This window comes from Erythrolamprus reginae, chromosome 2 (assembly GCF_031021105.1).
Source record: "Erythrolamprus reginae isolate rEryReg1 chromosome 2, rEryReg1.hap1, whole genome shotgun sequence".
NCBI lineage: Eukaryota > Metazoa > Chordata > Lepidosauria > Squamata > Dipsadidae > Erythrolamprus > Erythrolamprus reginae.
Window position 1 is genome coordinate 352015519 of NC_091951.1, and position 25016 is coordinate 352040534.

Here is a 25016-nt window from a genome sequence, read left to right on the forward strand (position 1 = left end):
CAGCTGTGATGGATAGAGTCCACTGGCCGGGGGGGGAGGGGGCCCAGGGGAGCCCTAGCTGACCGCCCCCCGGCCTCCCACCCCAGCGGTGACCTTTCACCTCTGCGCGGGTGGGAGAGATAAATATTTGATGGCAGAGCCTGATCTCCGCTGAGCCACTGCAGACACCTGTAGGGATTACATGCCGAGCCCCCCCCTCCACCAGGGCAATTAGCAAGAAGGGGGCAGCTCCCGGATGACCTCCGGCCTCTCCGCATCCAGGAGGGAAAATTGATGGGGAAGGAGCGGGAGCCCTGGGCCTCTTCTGTTCCTTCCGGGAGTTTTATAGGGAAGAAGACTCAACCACAGAAGCAAAAACCAGGTTTAGGAGACAACCGAGTTCTAGCTAGGCTGCATCAACCGAGGGACAGAATCAACATCTATGAGGTTATGTTATATAGTTGGTTGTTTGCTGATGTTATTTATTTATTCATTCATTCATAGAAACATAGAAGATTGACGGCAGAAAAAAACCTCATGGTCCATCTAGTCTGCCCTTATACTATTTTCTGTATTTTATCTTAGGATGGATATATGTTTATCCCAGGCATGTTTAAATTCAGTTCCTGTGGATTTATCTACCACGTCTGCTGGAAGTTTGTTCCAAGGATCTACTACTCTTTCAGTAAAATAATATTTTCTCATGTTGCTTTTGATCTTTCCCCCAACTAACTTCAGATTGTGTCCCCTTGTTCTTGTGTTCACTTTCCTATTAAAAACACTTCCCTCCTGAACCTTATTTAACCCTTTAATATATTTAAATGTTTCGATCATGTCCCCCCTTTTCCTTCTGTCCTCCAGACTATACAGATTGAGTTCATTAAGTCTTTCCTGATACGTTTTATGCTTAAGACCTTCCACCATTCTTGTAGCCCGTCTTTGGACCCGTTCAATTTTGTCAATATCTTTTTGTAGGTGAGGTCTCTAGAACTGAACACAGTATTCCAAATGTGGTCTCACCAGCATTCTATATAGCGGGATCATAATCTCCCTCTTCCTGCTTGTTATACCTTTAGCTATGCAGCCAAGCATCCTACTTGCTTTCCCTACCGCCTGACTGCACTGTTCACCCATTTTGAGACTGTCAGAAATCATTACCCCTAAATCCTTTTCTTTTGAAGTATTTGCTAACACAGAACTGTCAATACAATACTCAGATTGAGGATTCCTTTTCCCCAAGTGCATTATTTTACATTTGGAAACATTAAACTGCAGTTTCCATTGCTTTGACCATTTATCTTTGACCATTTATCTAGTAAAGCTAAATCATTTACCATATTACAGACCCTTCCAGGAATATCAACCCTATTGCACACTTTAGAGTCATCGGCAAATAGCTCCAGCTCCAGCGGTCCTCAGAAGAAGCCGATTATCTAGGTCCCCAGCAGTCGGGTTTCAGGCCCGGTTACAGCACGGAAACCGCTTTGGTCGCGTTGATGGATGATCTCTGGCGGGCCCGGGACAGGGGTTTATCCTCTGTCCTGGTGCTCCTCGATCTCTCAGCGGCTTTCGATACCATCGACCATGGTATCCTTCTGCACCGGTTGGAGGGGTTGGGGGTGGGAGGCACTGTGCTTCAGTGGTTCTCCTCCTACCTCTCTGGCCGGTCGCAGTCGGTGTTAGTGGGGGGTCAGAGGTCGGCTCCGAGGTCTCTCCCTTGTGGAGTGCCTCAGGGGTCGGTCCTCTCCCCCTTGCTATTTAACATCTACATGAAACCGCTGGGTGAGATCATCCAAGGACATGGGGTGAGGTATCATCAATATGCCGATGATACCCAGCTTTACATCTCCACCACATGCCCAGTCAACGAAGCGGTGGAAGTGATGTGCCGGTGCCTGGAGGCTGTTGGGGCCTGGATGGGTGTCAACAGACTCAAGCTCAACCCGGATAAGACGGAGTGGCTGTGGGTTTTGCCTCCCAAGGACAATCCCATCTGTCCGTCCATTACCCTGGGGGGGGAATTACTGACCCCCTCAGAGAGGGTCCGCAACTTGGGCGTCCTCCTCGATCCACAGCTCACATTAGAGAACCATCTTTCAGCTGTGGCGAGGGGGGCGTTTGCCCAGGTCCGCCTGGTGCACCAGTTGCGGCCCTATCTGGACCGGGACTCATTGCTCACAGTCACTCATGCCCTCATCACCTCGAGGTTTGACTACTGTAATGCTCTCTACATGGGGCTACCTTTGAAAAGTGTTCGGAAACTTCAGATCGTGCAGAATGCAGCTGCGAGAGCAGTCATGGGCCTACCCAGGTATGCCCATGTTTCACCATCACTCCGCAGTCTGCATTGGCTGCCGATCAGTTTCCGGTCACAATTCAAAGTGTTGGTTATGACCTTTAAAGCCCTTCATGGCACTGGACCAGAATATCTCCGAGACCGCCTTCTGCCGCACGAATCCCAGCGACCGATTAGGTCCCACAGAGTGGGCCTCCTCCGGGTCCCGTCAACTAAACAATGTCGGTTGGCAGGCCCCAGGGGGAGAGCCTTCTCTGTGGTGGCACCGACTCTCTGGAACCAACTCCCCCCGGAGATCAGAACTGCCCCTACTCTTCCTGCCTTCCGTAAACTCCTCAAAACCCACCTTTGCCGTCATGCATGGGGGAACTAAACATCTCCCCCTGGGCACATTTAATTTATACATGGTATGCCTGTGTGTGTGTGTCTGTTAGTGTATGGGGTTTTTTTTTTAATCTTTAAATATTTTAATTAATTGAATTATTTATGATTTGTTTTACACTTGTTGTGAGCCGCCCCGAGTCTTCGGAGAGGGGCGGCATACAAATCCAAATAATAATAATAAATAAATAAATAGATAGATAGATAGATAGATAGATAGATAGATAGATAGATAGATAGATAGATAGATAGATAGATAGATAGATAGATAGGCAAACCTTCCCTACCAAACCTTCCCCTATGTCACTCACAAACATATTAAAAAGAATAGGACCCAGAACAGACCCTTGTGGCACACCGCTTGTAACCTGACTCTGCTCAGAATACTCGCCATTAACAATAACTCTGATGTCTATGCTTCAGCCAGCTGCAAATCCATTGAACTATCCAGGGATTAAGTCCAATCTTCACTAATTTATCTATCAGCTCTTTATGTGGAACCATATCAAAGGCTTTGCTGAAGTCCAGGTAGGCAATATCCACGGCACCACCTTCATCCAACACCTTTGTGACATAGTCAAAGAAATCAATGAGATTAGTCTGACATGATTTGCCTTCAGTAAAGCCATGCTGATTTGGGTCCAATAAGTTATTGTTTTTTAGGTGCTGATTTATCCTCTTTTTGAGTAGAGTCTCCATCATTTTAACTACAACTGATGTCAAGCTAACTGGCCTGTAGTTACCAGCTTCTTCTCTACTGCCCTTCTTGTGAATAGGCACAACACTGGCCATTCTCCAATCCTCAGGAACTTCTCCTGTTAACAAGGATTGGTTAAACAAATCAGTCAGGGGGGGTAGTAATGACAGATCTGAGTTCTTTAAGAACTCTGGGGTGGATGCCATCTGGACCCATTGCCTTATTTATCTTTAATCATTCAAGTTCTTCTAAGACATCGGCTTCTAAGATCACTGGAGCTGAATCCGTACAGCTGGAAGCAATGCTATATCCCTCTATAGTATTATTTTGTACGGTGTCTTTTGAGAAAACTGAACAGAAGTAGCTATTGAAATGGTCAGCGATCTCCTTATTCCCATTAATGCATGTATTATTCCCGGTACTAAGTTTCGTGATGCCGCAGTTTTTCTTCTTCTTATCACTAATATATCTGAAGAAGGTTTTATCCCCCTTCTTTACAGATTTGGCAATTTCTTCCTCTTTTGAGGCTTTAGCAGCATATATTATCTGTTTTATTTATTTATTTATTTATTTAATTTATTTCTTTTGTCCAATACAAAATGAATACATGTAGTAATATATATCAAGGAAAGGATAGAAGAGAAGATATGAAAATAAAATACGTCAATGAAGAAAAGAGGAAAAGATATATGAATGGAAGAAAAGAATATAAAATATATAGGAGAGTCAATTGGACAAGGGATGGAAGGCACACTAGTGCACTTATGCACGCCCCTTACTGACCTCTTAGGAATTTAGAGAGGTCAACTGTGGATAGTCTAAGGGTAAAATGTTGTGGGTTAGGGGAAGATACCATGGAGTCCAGTAATGAGTTCCATGCTTCGACAACTCGATGACTAAAGTCATATTTTTTACAGTCCAATTTGGAGCGGTTAATATTAATATTAATTTTTAATATATAATGGGTTTTTAACTGTTTTTAGTATTGGATTATTGTCATATACTGTTTTATTACTGTTGTTAGCCGCCCCGAGTCTGCGGAGAGGGGCGGCATATAAATAAATAAACGAATGAATGAATAAATAAATAAATAAATAAATGAATAAAGAAAGAAACAAACAAACAAACAAAACAAACAAATACATAAATAAATAAATTAAGCTTGTATCTGTTGTGTGCTCTTGTGTTGTTGTGGTTGAAGCTGAAGTAGTCATTCACAGGCAGGACATTGCAGCTTATGATCTTGTGGGTAATACTTAGATCATGTTTAAGGCGTTGTAGTTGTAAGCTTTCTAGACCCATGATAGTGAGTCTAGTTTTGTAGGCTATTCTGTTTCGGGTGGAGGAGTGAAGGGCTCTTCTGTTAAATATCTTTGGACATAAGTTAGAAATATAATTGGTGTACTTTTTAAAGGAACATTAAGGAAGGAATTTAATTAAAAGAAAATGAATGTAACTGGATGACAAAATTAGAAAAAAAAAATTTGCAATTTTTTTGATGATTGATATTAGTTACTAACAAAATACCACATTTTATTCATAGAAAATTAGATGGAACACTGTGTTGTGTCACTCACCCGCGGGCCGGATAAATGGCCTCAGTGGGCCGCATGCGGCCCATGGGCCGCAGTTTGGAGACCGCTGATGTAGAGAATGAAGAGCGTTGGTCATTCATTTAAGGCTGAGGCACACTGCCAATCCTACCCAGTGTCCGGCACGCCATCAACATGGAATAAATTTTCATTGCTGGTGGAAAATAAACAGCTCCGCCCGATCGGGGGGGGGGGGGGGGAAATGGGGAAACCCCCTTGGCTTGGCCAGGCGTGCCTGCCTGCGTGCCAACTCTCGCCTTCCAGCGCAGCTTGGCACCGATCCTGCCAGCAATTTGCATTCCTGAGTGTCCGAGGAGCTGCTAGACAGCCACTCCAATGCCATTAATCAGGATCTGAGGTCAGCGGCTCTATTGCACAGCTTGGCACGACAGCCGATGGGAATGGGCACGGTGCCAGCTGAAAAGGTGCCAGGTCAGCAAGACGGGGGTATTAACCTTCGAACGGGCTGCGTGTGTGTGAGAGAGAGTGTGTGTGTGTGTGTGTGTCACAGCCAACACACCTGCCCTCCCGGTCTCTTCAATGGGAAAAAAGAGACTGGACAATCGTTTGGCAGAAATGTCTCTGTCCCTATTTATCTATCTGTCTATCTGTCTCTCTCTCTCTCTCCCTCCCTCACATTGATTGTCTGTCTGTCATCAATATCTATGCTTCTATCTCTCTATATATACCTACCTACTTGCTGTAAATATCTTTCTTTCTTTTTTTTTCACTCTATTAATCTGTCATCAATATCTATCTGTCATCTATCTATCTTTCTGTTTATCAATATCAATCTGCCATCAATATCTACCTTTTTATCTCTCTCTACCTACCTACCTATCTACTTACTGTATCTATCTATCTATCTATCTATCTATCTTATTAACTACCTACCTATCTATCACAATTGATTTCAGCTGTCTGTCGGTCTGTCTATATCTGTCTGTCTATCTGTCTGTCTGTCTGTCTGTCTGTCTGTCTGTCTGTCTGTCTGTCTGTCTGTCTGTCTGTCTGAAAGAAAGGATAGTTGGGGGCAACCTCCATGGAAAGGTCTCTGTTTCCCCAATCGATAAAGGAGGAGATTTGAAGGTCCACCCCAGAGCCTCTGTGCGAGCCAAAATTCAGCTGGCCGGCACACACATGCATGTTGGAGCTGAGCTAGGGCAACGGCTTGAGTGCCAGCAGATATGGCTCCGTGTGCCACCTGTGGCACCCATCATATAGGTTCACCATCACTGCTCTAGAATCTGGGAAGGGCGATAAACAGACCTACCAGGGCCTCCAGAAGTTGGGAAACAAGCCATTTCTGGCCCCCAGAGGGCATCCAGGGGGAGGCCGTTTTCACTCTCCCCAGGTGTTGTATTCTGGGTGTGGGCACTCGCGCATAAACAATAGCCCCCCCGCGCACGCACTTTCAGCACCCATGGGAAAAAGGGTTGCCATCACTGACCTATTCTATACCTTGTGCATTTAGTTTTTTCTGAAGTGTAAAGTCCTGTTAAAAACATAAACTATGCAGGCTGGGGGAATTCTGGGAGTTGAAGTCCGCATCTCTTAAAGATGGTCACTTTGAGCCACAATGGACATCTCCCAAATGCCACAGGTCACTTTGACTAACTTTGAAAGCCCGCCAAGCCGCTGCCAAGCTGCTGCTGAAGAGGCTGGAAAGATCAAAGGCTTCACCCCTGGCTCCTGGCTTCCTCCCAACATTGAAACATCGGGATGCTCTCCAAACACAGCCCAGCTCAGCCACCTTGGCGGTTTTCCCAACTGGCGGGCAGCTGGCTGACCAGGACTTCCCCTGTTGCATCACCACCTCTATAATTGCTCTAGAAGCAGAGAAATAAACTTTGCTTTTGGGGCCAATTTAGTTCAAAGAACAGAGTGAGTGGCGAGCGGCACTCAAAAACAGAGTGAGTGGCAAGTGGCAAGCTGGTACTTTGGACATTGAGTGGACAAAACTCCGCACAGGGCAGGACAAAGTCCTTAATTGTTGTGGTTAGCTCTGGCCCAGCTCCTGCCTCAAGGACTGTGGATGTGGGGGAGATATCCACATGCTGCAGGCCTGTTTTGCCCCTGGTGGAATCTCATGATGAAGGCTCCTCTGACCAAGAAGACATGAGTGACAGGGAGGAGGAGAGTGTGGCAGACAGCTCAGAAGGAGATCAATTATCTAGCTCCTCCTTGGATTCAGAACAAGAGTTAATGATACAGCCATACATGCGGAGAGCGATGCATAGGCAACAACAACTGAGAGATTATTATCAAAGAAAATGAGGCCACCTGTGGTTGGGTGGGGCTGTAGTAATTAGTGAGGCTGCTATAAAGAGCAGCCTGTGGGTTTGGCCATTGTGGAGGATTATCTGATCATTGTGTTTCGTGACTGCTTTACTGACTTTGACCTTTTGTGTGCTGATTTTCCCCCGCTTTGAAACTAAACCAGAGCAAAGTGTGTTTCACTTTGTGAAAGAAGAAGGACTGTGAATTGCCTCACAACTGCAAGCTAAGTATCACAGAACTGATAAGGGACTTGTACAAATTACCGGTTTGTTTGGAGACGAGGGCTCTTTGCTATACCAAAAGAGGGCTTGGTTTAAGTGAATTTTCATTATAAAGAACATTGTTTTGAATTTTTTAACGTGTGTGTGTCTGAAATTTGTACCTGTGAATTTTTGGGAGGAGTCTACCAGAGAGCCCGACAGAACATTAATACTGCAATTTGCAGTAAACCAAGACATAACCAGGAATGATAGCTTCCTCCACTGAGCCAGAAAACCAGAAAAACCTAACATCACCAAAAAGGCTTCAAGAGTTGTTAACCTAATCCTACGTAGCTTCTGCTCCAGTAATCTCACAGTACTAACCACAGCATATAAAACTTTCTTCAGACCAATCCTTGAATACAGCTCATCTGTCTGGAACCCACACCACATTTCGGACGTAAACACTCTAGAAAAAGTTCAGAGATACAGTACTTTACTAGCAGAGCCTTCTACTCCACTAACAACAGAATCCCCTATGCAACTAGACTGACAATCCTAGGTTTAGAAAACTTAGAACTACATCACCTTAAACACGACCTAAACATAGCTCATAAAATCATCTGCTACAACGTCCTCCCTGTCAATGACTACTTCAGCTTCAACCGCAACAACACAAGAGCACACAACAGACACAAACCTAAAGTAAACCGCTCCAAACTCGACTGCAGGAAATACAACTTTAGTAACCAAGTAGTTGATGCATGGAACTCACTACCAGACTGTGTAGTATCATCACCTAACCCCCAAAACGTTTCCCTTAGACTCTCTACTGTTGACCTCTCCCGATTCTTAAGAGGTCAGTAAGGCGCATATATAAGTGTACCAGCGTACCTTCCATCCCCTGTCCTAAAGTTTCTAGTATCATGTATATAAATATTATATTTTTGTATACCACCAATATGTACGTGACAAAATAAAACAAACAAATAAATAAATAAAATGAAAATATTTAGGATTTGCTATCTTGAGGAGCCATCCAGATTAGATGTCTTCAGCCAACTGAGGCTGGATTTAGTTAAATGGCCAAAGGGTTCGGCCCCGACCTCTGGAACCAGCTCCCCCCCAGATATCAGAGTTGCCCCCACCCTCCTTGCCTTTCGTAAGCTCCTCAAAACCCACCTCTGTCGTCAGGCATGGGGGAATTGGGATATTCCCTTCCCCCTAGGCTTATAGAATTTATACATGGTATGCTTGTATGTATGATTGGTTCTTTAAATTGGGGTTTTTTAGATTGTTTTTAATATTAGATTTGTTTACATTGTCTTTTTTATTGTTGTTAGCCGCCCCGAGTCTTCGGAGAGAGGCGGCATACAAATCTGATTAATAAATAAATAAATAAATTACCACCATGCAATTCGCTTAACAATTCTGGCAAAAAAATTTGTAAAATCGGATGCAACTCACTTAAAGAACCGCCTGGCTTAGCGACGGAAATTCTGCTCTCAATTGTGGCCTTGACTGGGGACTTCCTGTATATATTGATTTGGGGGAGTGGGGGTGGCGAAAGTGGAGTCTTTTTTTCTTCTTCTACTCATCGCTTGGCTGCAGAACTTTTGGTGGGTATCCAAAATGCTGACCGGCAATTTGAGAGAAGTCACTCCTCTTCAACCCCCCCCCCCAGCCACAAAGACCCCCTCCCACCCCATGCATTCTTCCCTTTGTAAGGCTGTCAGCCAGCCGAGAATCTCAGATTGACAAATCATTGGAAGGATCAATCGGAGAACAGAGAGAACGGAAATAAATCAGCATGTTTCTAAATACCCCAATCTCTCCCCACAAGAAAAGGAAGTGTGGGATGGGTCACTCTATTATACACAAAAGATGCCCCCACACCTCTGTCTTCTCTTTCTCTCCCTCTTTCTCTTTATTTCTCTCTTCCTTTCTTTTTCTTTTTCTTTTTCTCTTTCTGTGTCTCTGTCTCTTTTTCTCTTTATTTCTCTTTTGGTCACTCAATTTCTGTCCCTCTCTCTTTCTTTCTCTCTCTCTTTTTTTCTATCTTTCTTTCTGTTTCTCATTCTCTCTCTCTCTCCCTTTTTCTTTCTCTCTCTCTCTCTGTCTCTCTCTCTCTCTTTGTCTCTGTCTCTTTTTTCTCTCCTTCTGTCTATCTTTCTCTTTCTCTCTTTTTCTTTCTCTCTCTCTGTCTCTCTCTCTTTCCCTTTCTTTCTCTCTCTCTGTCTCTCTCTCTTTCCCTTTCTTTCTCTCCCGTTCTCTTGTTCTCTCCCTTTTTCTTTCTGTCTCTCTCTGTCTCTCTTTTTCTTTCTTTCTCTTTCTATGTCTTTCTCTCTCTCTTTATCTCTGTATCTGTATCTCACTATCCCTCTCTTTCTCTCCCCCCTCTCTTTCTTTCCCTTTCTCTCCTCTCTTTCTTTATCTCTGTTTCTCTCTAGATAGATAGATAGATATAGATGGATGAATGGATAAATAGATAGAGTTAGAAAGAGAGAGAGAGAGATGATAGATAGATAGATAGAGAGAGAGAGAGAGAGAGAGAGATACAGTAGATGGATAGATAGATAGATAGATAGATAGATAGATAGATAGATAGATAGATAGAGACGGACAGACAGACAGATAGATGAAGAATAGATGATGGATGGATGGATGGATGAATAGATGATAGATAAATGATAGATAGATAGATAGATAGATAGATAGATAGGTCGGTCGGTAGGTAGGTAGGTAGGTAGGTAGAAGGTGATTGATTGATAGATGATACATAGATGATGATGGATGGATGGATGGATGGATAAAGATAGATAAATAGCTGGATAGATGGATGGAAGATCAAAGCTAATTGCGCATTCCTTTATGAGATAAGGATTTTTCAGTTTCACTGACTTACAGTTACAGCTTTCCAGCCTCTCTGCAGATAGAGCACTTTTACTCCAAGCATTTTAGCAGAGCAATAACAGTTGGCTAACGTAACACGGATGGAACCCCAAACCATTACAAAACATCAAAATTCCACTCCGAATTTCCCATTGACTACCCCTAAATACCTATGGGAAGTGGTCAACAATTCCCTAGAGTTAACAAACTACAGACTACTCCCTTGTCCCATCCAAGTATTCTTGTCTTTTTCTCAGTCTTGTGAAGGGGGCGTCTAACAAAGGCTCATGGTCTTCCTCCTCTAAGTCAGGCCCTACTGTCACTGGCATATCTGCCACCTCTGGTGGTCTTTCAGGTTCATCCAGGCCTATTTACCCCTCACTCTCTCGGCCTCAGATGGCAACACCACTGGCCCACGTTATCAAGATCGGCCTGGCTCATCCTCTTCAGAATCTCTCATTGGTCAAGGGCCACTCACAATAAATCCCTTTTATCTTTTCCTTTCCTTCTTTCATTTCCACTTTCCCTCCTTCCTTCTCTGTCTTTTGCTCCTTCCTTCCTTCCTTCCTTCCTTCCTTCCTTCCTTCCTTCCAGCCTCTTGCCCCCTTTTCCCCTTCTGGCTCGCCTAGTGGTGAACTTTCCTCCAGCCCACTCAGCAAGGCTGTGAGACCGCTGGCACCCATCCACATTGAGGGTGGCTTGCCACTAACCGCTGCTCCACCAACTGTGACAAACGGCCGGACGGGGGGCATTGATCCCCCGCCGTAAAAGTCAGAAGGCATGAAAGAAAAATTAGTGCTAATCGAAGGGGCTCCAGACATCAATTCCTCCCAAGGAAGAAGCCGGCCAGAATTTAAAGCCTCCTGAAAAGAAACAAAACTCAGCAGTGGGAGAATGGATGGCCGAAGGGCAGACAAAGACCTCTGGATTCCCCCCACAGCAGGAAGAAAAGAAGAAAGAAGACAACAAAGGAGGAGGGGGAAGAGGAGGAGAAAGAAGGACAAAGAAGGAAGAGGAGGAGGAGAAGAGGAAGAAGAAGAGGAAGAGGAGAAGAAGAAGAGGAAGGAGGAGGAGGAGAGGAAGGAGGAGGAGGAGGAAGAAGAGGAAGGAGGAGGAGAAGAAGAGGAAGAGGAAGAAGGAGGAGGAGAAGGAGAGGAAGGAGGAGGAGGAGGAGGAGGAGGAGGAGGAGGAGGAGGAGGAGGAGGAGGAAAATTATACACATTCAACTTCATTTACTGCAATAAGAAAAACAGACCCAGAGCCCAGAGGGGGAAAAAATTTTAAAAAAATCAAAATTTTTCCACCGGTTCTGTGTACCTGACCGTATCCGTAGGAGCCCCTCACTGGCTGCATCCAGTTTTGGTCCCGTACATTACAATGTTGGGGGGAAATGCAGAGAAGAGCAGCTAAGAGGATGAAGGGCCTGGAGACTAAAACCTAGGAAGGACCCTTGCAGGATTTGGGTTTGGCTAGTTAAAAAGAAGGACTGGGGACGGACAGACTGACATGAGAGCAGTCTCCCAGGATTGGAGGGGCTGCTCCAAAGAAGACCGGGTGGATTGATTGATTGATTGATTGATTGATTGATTGATTGATTGATTGATTGATTGATTTAGTCCAATACATAATGAAGGTTAATGAGATTAACCATGTAGAATATACAGTATATCAAAGAAGGGAAAGAAAGAAAGAAAGAAGGAAGGAAGGAAGGGAGGGAGGGAGGGAGGAAGGGAGGGAGGAGGAAGCAAGGAAGCAAGCAAGGAAGGAAGGAAGGAAGGAAGAAAGAAAAAAGGAAGGAGGGAGGGAGGAAGGAAGGAAGAAGGAAGGAAGGAAGGAAGGGATTAAGAAAGAAAGAAAGAAAAAAGGAAGGAAGGAGGAAGGAAGAAAGAAAGAAAGAAAAAAGGAAGGAAGGAAGGAAGGAGGAAGGAAGGAAGGAAGGAAGGAAGGAAGGAAGGAAGGAAGGAAGGAAGGAAGGAAGAAAGAAAGAAAGAAAGAAAGAAAGAAAAAGACAGGATAGGAGTGAAGAGATAAGAATAAAATGCAATACATCAAAGGAGGATAGAGGAAGAGATATATGAGTGGAAGAAAAGAAATATGAGATGTAGCAAAAACAATTGGACAAGGGACGGAAGGCACCCTGTTGCACTTATGTACGCCCCTTACTGACCTCTTAGAAATCGGGAGAGGTCTATCATGGATAGTCTAAGGGAAAAATGTTGGGGGTTAGGAGGTGCCACTATTTCCCAAAGCACCAGGCCATGAATGGATGGAAACCAACCAAGGGCAGAAGCAACCTGTAATTACGGAGAAATCATTTTTTTCTACCGGTTCTGCATAACTGACCGTACCCTTAGGAGCCCATCACTGGCTGGCGGGAAGATGCCCCGGGAGAAACTGAGCTGGTAGCACAGACAGTCTGGAGTGGGGCCAGCTTGGCGTGGGTCCAGCAGGGTAATAGGGCAGACATTTCTGGCCCTGAAAAAATTCGGGGCATGACGAGCAAAGTCTGCATGCAAACGACCGATTAGCTGTGAGTCTGTTTACACTTCGACCGATAAGGCGGCACAGGGAGCAACATCGATCAAGTCATAGAAACATAGAAACATAGAAGACTGATGGGAGAAAAAGACCTCCTGTTCCATCTATTCTGCCCTTATACTATTTTCTGTATTTTATCTTACAATTGATATATGTTTATCCCAGGCATGTTTAAATTCAGTTACTGTGGATTTACCAACCACGTCTGCTGGAAGTTTGTTCCAAAGATCTACTACTCTTTCAGTAAAATAATATTTTCTCACGTTGCTTCTGATCTTTCCCCCAACTGACCTCAGATTGTGTCCCCTTGTTCTTGTGTTCACTTTCCTATTAAAAACACTTCCCTCCTGGACCTTATTTAACCCTTTAACATATTTAAATGTTTCGATCATGTCCCCCCTTTCCCTTCCGTCCTCCAGACTCTACAGATGGAGTCCATGAAGTCTTTCCTGATACGTTTTATGCTTAAGACCTTCCACCATTCTTGTAGCCCGTCTTTGGACCCGTTCAATTTTATCCATATCTTTTTGTAGGTGAGGTCTCCAGAACTGAGTCATGAGAAAATACCTAGGACCTCACTCCCCATCACTGCCACCACCTGACCAGAAGGGAAGGGGGTGGGCCCAAAAGGCATTTCGATGAAATATTGGTATATTTTCCCCACCTGTGGAACTCCCCGCTGCAGGCTCAAAACAAGCTACGCCCACAAAAGGATTCTGCAAATGGAAGGTGTCTGATTCTTCAGCCCGTCTGCCTGGGGTTTCCCCTACAGTTCCCCAATTCCACTTTTGACCGGAGTAAACGAAAGGCGAAGTCCTCCGAGTCGCGACGAAGATGCCCTTTGCCCCAGCAGCATTTACCGGCTTCCCCCCCCCTCTGCCAATTATCTCCCCCCCCCTCTGCCTTCCTTGATAGCCCCCTCTCAGCAAAAGGGCCCTCTTTTAATCATGTTTATATTGATATAATTAGTAACTCATTTAACCCCATCAATAGAGCAATATCCCTCTATAAACGCAGGAATTAAACTGTCAAGCCCCAAGATCAATCGAAGAAGCAGCTGCATTCCCTCCGAGAAGAGGTGGAGAGGAGAAAGAGGGGTGGGATGTCCTTGAGAAGGCAGCCGGTCACTCAAGCCCGGTCTCCTTGGCATGGCCATGTGGACATCCTAAATCTACCAGATTGGTCTTCTTTAAGTGCCAAAGCCCACTGCAACAGCATCGCCAAAAAGGCTTCAAGAGTTGTTAACCTAATCCTACATAGCTTCATAGAAACATAGAAACATAGAAGATTGACGGCAGAAAAAGACCTCATGGTCCATCTAGTCTGCCCTTATACTATTTCCTGTATTTTATATTAGGAGGGATCTATATTGATCCCAAAATTCAGTTACTGTGGATTTACCAACCACGTCTTCTGGAAGTTTGTTCCAATAATATTTTCTCACGTTACTTCTAATCTTTCCCTCAACTAACCTCAGATTGTTCCCCCTTGTTCTTGTGTTCACTTTCGTATTAAAAACACTTCCCTCCTGAACCTTATTTAACCCTTTAACATATTTAAATGTTTCGATCATGTCCCCCCTTTTCCTTCTGTCCTCCAGACTATACAGATTGAGTTCATGAAGTCTTTCCTGATAGGTCTGATGCTTAAGACCTTTTACCATTCTTGTAGCCCGTCTTTGGACCCGCTTCTGCTCTGTTAATCTCACACTACTAACCACAGCATAAAAAACTTTCGCCACACCAAGCCTTGAATACAGCTCATCTGTCTGGAACCCACACTGAATATTGGACACAAATACTCTAGAAAATATCCAGAGATACTTTACCAGAAAAGCCCTCCACTCGCAACAGAATCCCCTATACAACTAGACTCACAATCCTAGGTTAAGAAAGCTTAGAACTATGTCGCCTTAAACACGACCTAAGCATAGCCCATAGAATCATCTGCTACAACGTCCTTCCTGTCAACGAGTACTTCAGCTTCAACCACAACAACACATGAGCACACAACAGATAAAAACTCAAAGTAAACTGCTCCAAACTCGACTGCAGGAAATACGACTTTAGTAACCGAGTAGTTGATGCCTGGAACTCATTACCTGACTCTGTAGTATCATCACCTAACCCCCCAAAACTTTACCCTCAGAGTATCCACTATTGACCTCTCCCAATTCCTAAGAGGTCAGTAAGGGTCGTGCATCAGTGCACCAGTATGCCTTCCATCCCCTGTCCTAATGTTTTTCCTTTACTAGTATGATGTACTGTATATAAATATTATATCTTTGTATACCACCAATATGTATGTGACAAAACAAATAAAAAAATAAAAAAATATTTTTTTGGGATGAGACGGAGCAAAGAAGCCTCTGGGCCAGAAGAAACTAATAATAATAATAATAATAATAATAATAATAATAATAATAATAATTTATTGGATTTGTATGCCGCCTCTCTCCGTAGAGTCGGGGCAGCTAACAACAATGATAAACAACATGAACTAGGTATGGCTACTCTCGGGAAGGGAAGGACAGGAGTAAAAGGACAGCAGTCTTCCAGCATTTTATTTTATTTATTTATTTATTAGAGTCGGAAGGGACCTTGGAGGTCATCTAGTCCAACCCCCTGCTCAAGCAGGAGTCCCTATACCATTTCGGACAAATGGCCAATCTAATTTCCCTTTGAAAGTCTCAAGTGTTGGACCTCTCACAACCTCCACAGGCAACCTCTGTTCCACTGTTTGATCGCTCTCACTGTCAGAAATTTCCTCCTTATTTCCAGGTTGAATCTCCCCTTGGTCAACTTCCATCCGTTATTCCTAGTGTGGACTTTTAGTGCTTTGGAAAATAGCCTGACCCCCCTCCTCTCTGGGGCAGCCCCTCAAGTATTGGAAGACTGCTCTCATGTCTCCCCTGGTCCTTCTCTTTGCTAGACTGGCCATGCTATTCCATGCTCTGCTTTGCTATGCCGTCCCATTCTATTCTACTCTATTCTATTCTATTTCCATTCTATTCTTCTATTCTATTCTATCCTTCATTCCAAAATTCTATGCTATGCTATTCCATTCCATTCCATTCTATTCAATTCTTCATTCCAAAATTCTGTGCTATGCTACTGCTATTCCATTCTATTCTTCTATTATATTATATTCTTCATTCCAAAATTCTATGCTATTCCATTCCATTCTATTCAATTCTTCATTCCAAAATCCTATGCTATGCTATGCTATGTTATGCTATTCCATTCCATTCTACTCTTCTATTCTATTCTTCATTCCAAAATTCTATGCTATTCCATTCCCTTCTATTCAATTCTTCATTCCAAAATTCTATGCTATGCTATGCTATGTTATGCTCTTCCATTCCATTCTACTCTTCTATTCTATTCTTCATTCCAAAATTCTATGCTATTCCATTCCCTTCTATTCTTCCATTCCATTCTATTCAATTCTTCATTCCAAAATCCTACGTATGCTATGTTATGTTATGCTATTTCATTCCATTCTACTCTTCTATTCTATTCTTCATTCCAAAATTCTATGCTATTCCATTCCCTTCTATTCTTCTATTCTATTCTATTCTTCTATTCTATTCTATTCTTCATTCCAAAATTCTATGCTATTCCATTCCATTCTATTCAATTCTTCATTCCAAAATCCTATGCTATGCTATGCTATGTTATGCTATTCCATTCCATTCTACTCTTCTATTCTATTCTTCATTCCAAAATTCTATGCTATTCCATTCCCTTCTATTCTTCCATTCCATTCTATTCAATTCTTCATTCCAAAATCCTACGTATGCTATGTTATGTTATGCTATTTCATTCCATTCTACTCTTCTATTCTATTCTTCATTCCAAAATTCTATGCTATTCCATTCCCTTCTATTCTTCTATTCTATTCTATTCTTCTATTCTATTATATTCTTCATTCCAAAATTCTATGCTATTCCATTCCATTCTATTCAATTCTTCATTCCAAAATCCTATGCTATGCTATGCTATGTTATGCTCTTCCATTCTACTCTTCTATTCTATTCTTCATTCCAAAATTCTATGCTATTCCATTCCATTCTATTCCAAAATCCTATGCTATGCTATGTTATGCTATTCCATTCTACTCTTCTATTCTATTCTTCATTCCAAAATTCTATGCTATTCCATTCCCTTCTATTCTTCTATTCTATTCTATTCTATTCTTCTATTCTATTCTATTCTTCATTCCAAAATTCTATGCTATTCCATTCCATTCTATTCAATTCTTCATTCCAAAATCCTACGTATGCTATGTTATGCTATTTCATTCCATTCTACTCTTCTATTCTATTCTTCATTCCAAAATTCTATGCTATTCCATTCCCTTCTATTCTTCTATTCTATTCTATTCTATTCTTCTATTCTATTATATTCTTCATTCCAAAATTCTATGCTATTCCATTCCATTCTATTCAATTCTTCATTCCAAAATCCTATGCTATGCTATGCTATGTTATGCTATTTCATTCCATTCTACTCTTCTATTCTATTCTTCATTCCAAAATTCTATGCTATTCCATTCCCTTCTATTCTTCTATTCTATTCTATTCTATTCTTCTTTCCAAAATTCTATGCTATTCCATTCCATTCTATTCAATTCTTCATTCCAAAATTCTATGCTATTCCATTCCCTTCTATTCTTCTATTCTATTCTATTCTTCTATTCTATTCTACATTCCAAAATTCTATGCTATTCCATTCCATTCTATTCTTCTATTCTATTCTATTCTTCTTTCCAAGAAGAATTCTATTCTGTGCCATGCTAGCTATGCTATCTTATGCTATTATTCCATTCCAATGCCTTCAGAGGTTGTGGGTGATTCATCACAATTCTTTAAGGCTGTTGCCTTATCCCAGGCGAAAAAAACACAGGAGCTTTATATAGAGTTATAATTTATTAATTTATTTATCTCTCAAAACATCAGGAGGTAAAGACACACCTACTGCAGCATTTACTGCCAGAACGGATGGTTAGGGTGGGAACCCCCATGGAGAGCATCTATCTGTGTGGCTCCTAAGCGTTGACACCTTCTGAGTGGCACATAATCAAAACTATTATTTATTTACAACCTCTATGAAGCCTGTGATGAAAATCAATAATAAAAACCGAACAGCCTCATGAATGCTTCTCCTGGGTCTGCATCGTAGATCAAGCCATTAACAAAGCACAGGCTGGTTCTCCTCCAGCTCCCCTTGGGCACTCCAACCAAGCTGAGCCTGCGGCAAGCAGTCCTTGACTTACGACCAAAACGGAGTCCCAAATTTAAGTCACTAAGCAAAGACAGTGAGTTTTGCTCCATTTTACGACTTTTTTTCTCGCCACGGTCGCTAAGCAAATAGCTAAGCAGCTGTTCAATTATTCACACGGTTGTTAAGTGTGAATCTGGCTTCGCCATTGGGTTTGCTTGTCAGGTAGGTTGCAAAAGGGAAATCACGTGACCCCAGGACGATAATACCGTCATAAATAAGAATCACCTGCCCAGTATCTTGAATTCTGATCACGTGACGCGGAGGACCAATGGTTGGAAAGCATCAGAAATGGTCATTTGTCGCTTCTTTTTGGGGGGGGCTGAATTTTTTTTAAATTTTTCTTCTCCAATCACATGTATAGAAAAAAAGATACCATTAAATTTACAATATAACATTTTTACAATTTCGGTATGCACAGATTAAACCAATGCCACTGCCTGACTATTTTACAGATGGACCAAAAAAAATTATTCCAATTCCTCATATGATAAAAAAAGAAAAAAAAGAACTATATATATTTTATGCTGTTACTATTCTTAATCACATCGAATTAATTAGATCAAAATGTTTCCATTTTCTCAAAAATCTCCTCCATATCAATTTTCATATATACTTTAAACCCTCTTCCATAATAAATGTCCTTTAAAATAAAAGAAAAAAAAAGAGAACCTTAAGGGGAAAGAAAAGGAGTAAATATTTCCAATTATCTCCAACACGGTATTTAAATTACTATATTAAAAAAAAGATAACTAAAATATATATAAAGGGGGCAGGAAAAAAAAGAGAACCCACCATATAGTATATCCCAAATATCACCAAATTAATAAACCAAATTAGAAAGGAACTTAATTAAAAAATAGTTCCCTTTCATGAATAGAAATACAAAATAGTAATAAAGATTAAAGAAAACCAGAAAATAACAGGGAGAGAATAAGGGAAAAAAAATATAGGGAAAGAGATAAGAAAAGGGGAGAATAAAAACAGAAAATAAAGTTATTTATTTATTTATGATTTGATTTGATTTGATTTGATTTGATTTGATTTGATTTGAATGCCACCCTTCCCCATATATTCCATGCATTCATACATTCATCATATCCTGTTCTGGTTATGCAACTTTCAATCCATAACACTTTCAATCCGCATCATCCTACCCTATTCTACGAAGAGTGGGAAAAAAGATCACTGTATGGTCAGTGTAATCATCTTCCCTGTACTAATTGTAACACTTTCCATCCATCATCGTGCCCTGTTTTAAAATGAAAAAAAAAAGTTCATCGGTCCTCGGTCGCTTCTAAAGTACCCTTGCAACTTTGAACGGTCACTAAATGAACGGGTCATAAGTTGAGGACTCTCTGTAGACTTTGACGTACGACCGTAAGGGAGCCCCAAATTTCTGCCACTGGGCAAGACGTGCATTAAACGAGATATTTTCCCACCGTTTTATGACCTCCCTTGCTAAGTCTGCGGAGAGGGGCGGCATACAAATCTAATAATAAATAATAAATAATAAATAATAAATAATAAATAATAAATAATAAATAATAAATAATAAATAATAAATAATAAATAATAAATAATAAATAATAAATAATAAATAATAAATAATAAATAATAAATAATAAATAATAAATAATAAATAATAAATAATAAATAATAAATAATAAATAATAAATAATAAATAATAAATAATAAATAATAAATAATAAATAATAAATAATAAATAATAAATAATAAATAATAAATAATAAATAATAAATAATAAATAATAAATAATAAATAATAAATAATAAATAATAAATAATAAATAATAAATAATAAATAATAAATAATAAATAATAAATAATAAATAATAAATAATAAATAATAAATAATAAATAATAAATAATAAATAATAAATAATAAATAATAAATAATAAATAATAAATAATAAATAATAAATAATAAATAATAAATAATAAATAATAAATAATAAATAATAAATAATAAATAATAAATAATAAATAATAAATAATAAATAATAAATAATAAATAATAAATAATAAATAATAAATAATAAATAATAAATAATAAATAATAAATAATAAATAATAAATAATAAATAATAAATAATAAATAATAAATAATAAATAATAAATAATAAATAATAAATAATAAATAATAAATAATAAATAATAATGTAGTTTAAATGAATTCCTGCAGTTGTTAAGTTAGCCACATGGTCATTAAGTGAATCCAGCCTTCGGGTTGACTTGATTCGTCAGAACGGTCACAAAATAGGACCCTGGAACCATCTCACACACACACACACACACACACACACACACACACACATACACACACAACGTAGATTGTTGTGAGTTGGGGTTTTGCCCCATGTAATATTTTGAATGTCTTTACGATGTTTCAGCGAAATCACATTCGCCATCATAAGGCTGAAGTTATTGCCTTTGCGCTGCTTTCAATATGAATATGAATAAACCATATTGAAAGCAGCACAAAGTCTAACTTCAGCCTGAAGATGGTGAATGAGATTTCGCCAAAACGTTGTAAAGTCATTCAAAATATTACACAGGGCAAAACCGCAACTCACAACAATCGACATACATATACCCGTTAAAATCTATGAAAACAGGTGCCAAGCACCTGAATTCTGGTCTCTGTTAAACAAATAATTTCCTCAACACTGTTAAACTATACTAGCACTACTATTACTACTAGTTTTTTCTCATCGTTCCTATCTATCACCCATCTCCTCCCACTGATGACTGTATGACTGCAACTTGTTGCCTGTATCGTTATGATTTATATTAATATTGATTGTTTCCTGATTGCTTATTTGACCCCTATGACCATCATTAAGTGTTGTACCTCCTGATTCTTGACAAATGTATCTTTTCTTTTATATACACTGAGAGCATCTGCACCAAGACAAAATCCTTGTGTGTCCAATCACATTAAAGAATAATAATAAAGAATTCTATTCTATTCTTTATTCTACTTCAATATTCTATTCTATTCTATAATCTGTTCTATTCTAGAATTTATTCTATTTCAATATTCTATTCTATTTTTTTTATTCTTTATTCTACTTCAATATTCTATTCTATTGTAGAATCTATTCTATTCTATTCTTTATTCTATTTCAATATTCTATTCTATTTTTTCTATTCTATTCTTTATTCTATTTCAAAATTCTATTCTATTCTTTATTCTACTTCAATATTCTATTATATTCTAGAATCTATTCTATTCTTTATTCTATTTCAAAATTCTATTCTATTCTATTCTATTTTTATTCTACTTCAATATTCTATTATATTCTAGAATCTATTCTATTCTAGAATTTATTCTATTTCAATATTCTATTCTGTTTTTTCTATTGTTTTTTCTATTTGAATATTCTATTCTATTTTATTTTTATTCTACTTCAATATTCTATTCTAGAATCTATTCTATTCTATTCTTTATTCTATTTGAATATTCTATTCTATTTTTCTATTCTATTCTTTATTCTATTTCAAAATTCTATTCTATTCTATTTTTGTTCTACTTCAATATTCTATTCTATTCTTTATTCTACTTCAATATTCTATTGTACTCTACCTTATCATTCTTGACAAATGTGTCTTTTTCTTTTATGTACACTGAAAGCATCTGCACCAATGACAAATTCCTTGTGTGTCCAATCACACTTGGCCAAGAACGAATTGTATTCTATTCTATTCAACCATCCTTGCAGCTTTGAATAGTCGATAAATAAACTCCTTGTAATTTGAGAACTCCCGGTATTCATCCTGCCTGCCCCATTGCTTCATACAAGTGGCTGCTTCGGCCGCCTGTTTCCCTGTCCAAGAGGTGGAAGGACTTAGGTCTGTGCATACCAAGGCCAAAGGTCACCCTCTGGAGCCTGTTTATGAAAGGCCTTGGAATTAAGGGGAGGGGGGAAAGCGCCTTTCCCCTCCCCGTGAGTTCTTGGAAAAAGCAAATATTGACTTTTACTTTGCTGAAGGGATTGAAAAGGCAGCTGCGTTTAAAGGCCCTCCTGGTCACCTTCCCTTCCCAGAAGGAGGCCCCCACTTTCCTTCAACACAGAAGAACACAGTTGGAAGGGGCTCTAGAGGTCTTGTAGTCCAACCCCGTGCTCAATAGCAAGAGCAAGAGCATTTAGACTTATATACTGCTTCCTAGTGCTTTTAGAGCCCTCTCTACGTGGTTTACAGAATCAGCCTCTTGCCCCCAACATCATCATCATTATCATCATCACAACAACAACAGACTTGGAAGTCTTCCAGTCATATAATAATAATTATAATAATAATTATTATTATTATTATTATCTTGTGAGCTGCCCCAAGTCTTCAAAGAAGGGCGGCATACAAATCTAATTATTATTATTAATAATAATAATAATAATAATAATAATAATAATAATAATAATATCGCTTCGTAGTGCTTTTACAGCCTTCTCTAAGTGGTTCACAGAATCAGCCTCTTGCCCCCAACAATCTGGGTCCTCTATTCCCTGCTTCTAAGCCAAGTTGCAGAGGGGGAGGATGTCAAGCCCCCTCCCACTCAAACAGACTAACCCTGGTTAATTCACAGCCAGCCGAGGGGGGTCAGCCGTGCCTGGCCTTCCCCCACTCTCTCAGAGCCAAGAGTCAAAATCCAAAACTGTTCAATTAACGTTTAATGGCCAAGGGGCCAGACGGAGCGGTTAGGAAGTTAATGTTTATGAAAAAGTTTGATTTTTTATTAACGCTCATGAAAAACAGAGAGCAATAGAAAAAAAACCTGTGCTCTTTCTAAGGAAGATGTTTGAAGGTGATGAAACTGAGCTCTCTGTTTTCTCACCTTTGACCATCTTCATTTTTCTTTCATTAGAAAGAGCACTTTTTTTCCTATCATATATTATTATTATTATTATTTATTGGATTTGTAATAAATATGTTGTTTGTGTGATGGTTTCTTTTCAAATAAGACTGCAAAAATCAGTCAAGTGGACACCAGGTCAGTGGACAAAGAATGACCCAAAAAGGAATGAGGGAATGGAGCAGTAGTGGGTTGGAAGGAAGGAAGGAAGGAAGGAAGGAAGGAAGGAAGGAAGGAAGGAAGGAAGGAAGGAAGGAAGGAAGGAAGGAAGGAAGGAAGGGTGATTCATTTTACGGGTAGGCTCTCATACATTTGTAAGTGCCAAAGCCCACTGCAACAATATCGCCAAAAAGGCTTCTAGAGTTGTTAACCTGATCCTACGCAGTTTCTGCTCTGGCAATCTCACACTACTCACCAGAGCCTACAAAACTTTTGCCAGACCCATCCTTGAATACAGTTCATCTGTCTGGAACCCATACCACATCTCAGACTTGGCTTAGCTTTGTCATTTATGAAGCTCTGCTCCTATGTTTTTATTTTTTGTCTGATATTATGAATTCTGATCTTTTTATCTATTCCATTGTATGCTGCCTAGAGTCACTTGTGTGAGTTGTGCAGCTGCATCAATCTATCAATCAAATGAATAAATGAAATAAAATCAAAATGAGCCAGGTACCAGTTATTCTTCGTGCCTCTTTCCTCAAACAGTGGGTTTGAAGGGTTTTGATAAAATAGAAACATAGAAACATAGAAACATAGAAGACTGACGGCAGAAAAAGACCCCATGGTCCATCTAGTCTGCCCTTTTACTATTTCCTGTATTTTATCTTACAATGGATATATGTTTATCCCAGGCATGTTTATCCCAGACATCAACACCCTTGACAATGTCCAAAGATACTTCACCAGAAGAGCCCTTCACTCCTCCACTTGAAACAGAATACCCTACGAAAGCAGACTATCAATCCTAGGTCTAGAAAGCTTAGAACTACGTCGCCTAAAACACGATCTAAGTATTGCCCACAAGAACATATGTTGCAACGTTCTACTTGTCAATGACTACTTCAGCTTCAATCGCAACAACACAAGAGCACGCAACAGATTCAAACTTAATATTAACCGCTCCAAACTTGACTGTAATAAATATGACCTCAGCAACCGAGTTGTTGAAGCGTGGAACTCATTGCCTGACTCTGTAGTATCTTCCCCTAATCCCCAACAATTCTCCCTTAGACTATCCACGATTGACCTCTCCAGGTTCCTTAGAGGTCAGTAAGGGGCGTGCATAAGTGCACCAGTGTGCCTTCCGTCCCCTGTCCAATTGTCTCTCCTTATCTCATTTATCTTTTCTTCCTTTCAAATATGTTCACCTATACTTTTATATCTTTTCTTCTATTCTTTTCTTTACTTATATTATTACATATCTTTCTCTTCAATGTGTATTATGTATTGGACAAAATAAAATAAAATAAAATAAAATAAAATAAAATAAAATAAAATAAAATAAAATAAAATAAAATAAAATAAAATAAAATAAAATAAAATAAAATAAAATAAAATAAAATAAAATAAAATAAAATAAAATAAAATAAAATAAAATAAAATAAAATAAAATAAAATAAAATAAAATAAAATAAAATAAAATAAAATAAAATAAAATAAAATAAAATAAAATAAAATAAAATAAAATAAAATAAAATAAAATAAAATAAAATAAAATAAAATAAAATAAAATAAAATAAAATAAAATAAAATAAAATAAAATAAAATAAAATAAAATAAAATAAAATAAAATAAAATAAATAAAATAAAATAAAATAAAATAAAATAAAATAAAATAAAATAAAATAAAATAAAATAAAATAAAATAAAATAAAATAAAATAAAATAAAATAAAATAAAATAAAATAAAATAAAATAAAATAAAATAAAATAAAATAAAATAAAAAATAAAATAAAATAAAATAAAATAAAATAAAATAAAATAAAATAAAATAAAATAAA

At 39.2% G+C, this 25016-nt stretch overlaps 1 protein-coding gene across 1 annotated transcript in view; it reads right to left on the reverse strand.

Moving 5' to 3' along the window:
• ARID3C (AT-rich interaction domain 3C) overlaps positions 1-25016 on the reverse strand; it is an 84373-nt gene that overhangs the window by 22939 nt on the left and 36418 nt on the right. The window lies entirely within an intron of this gene.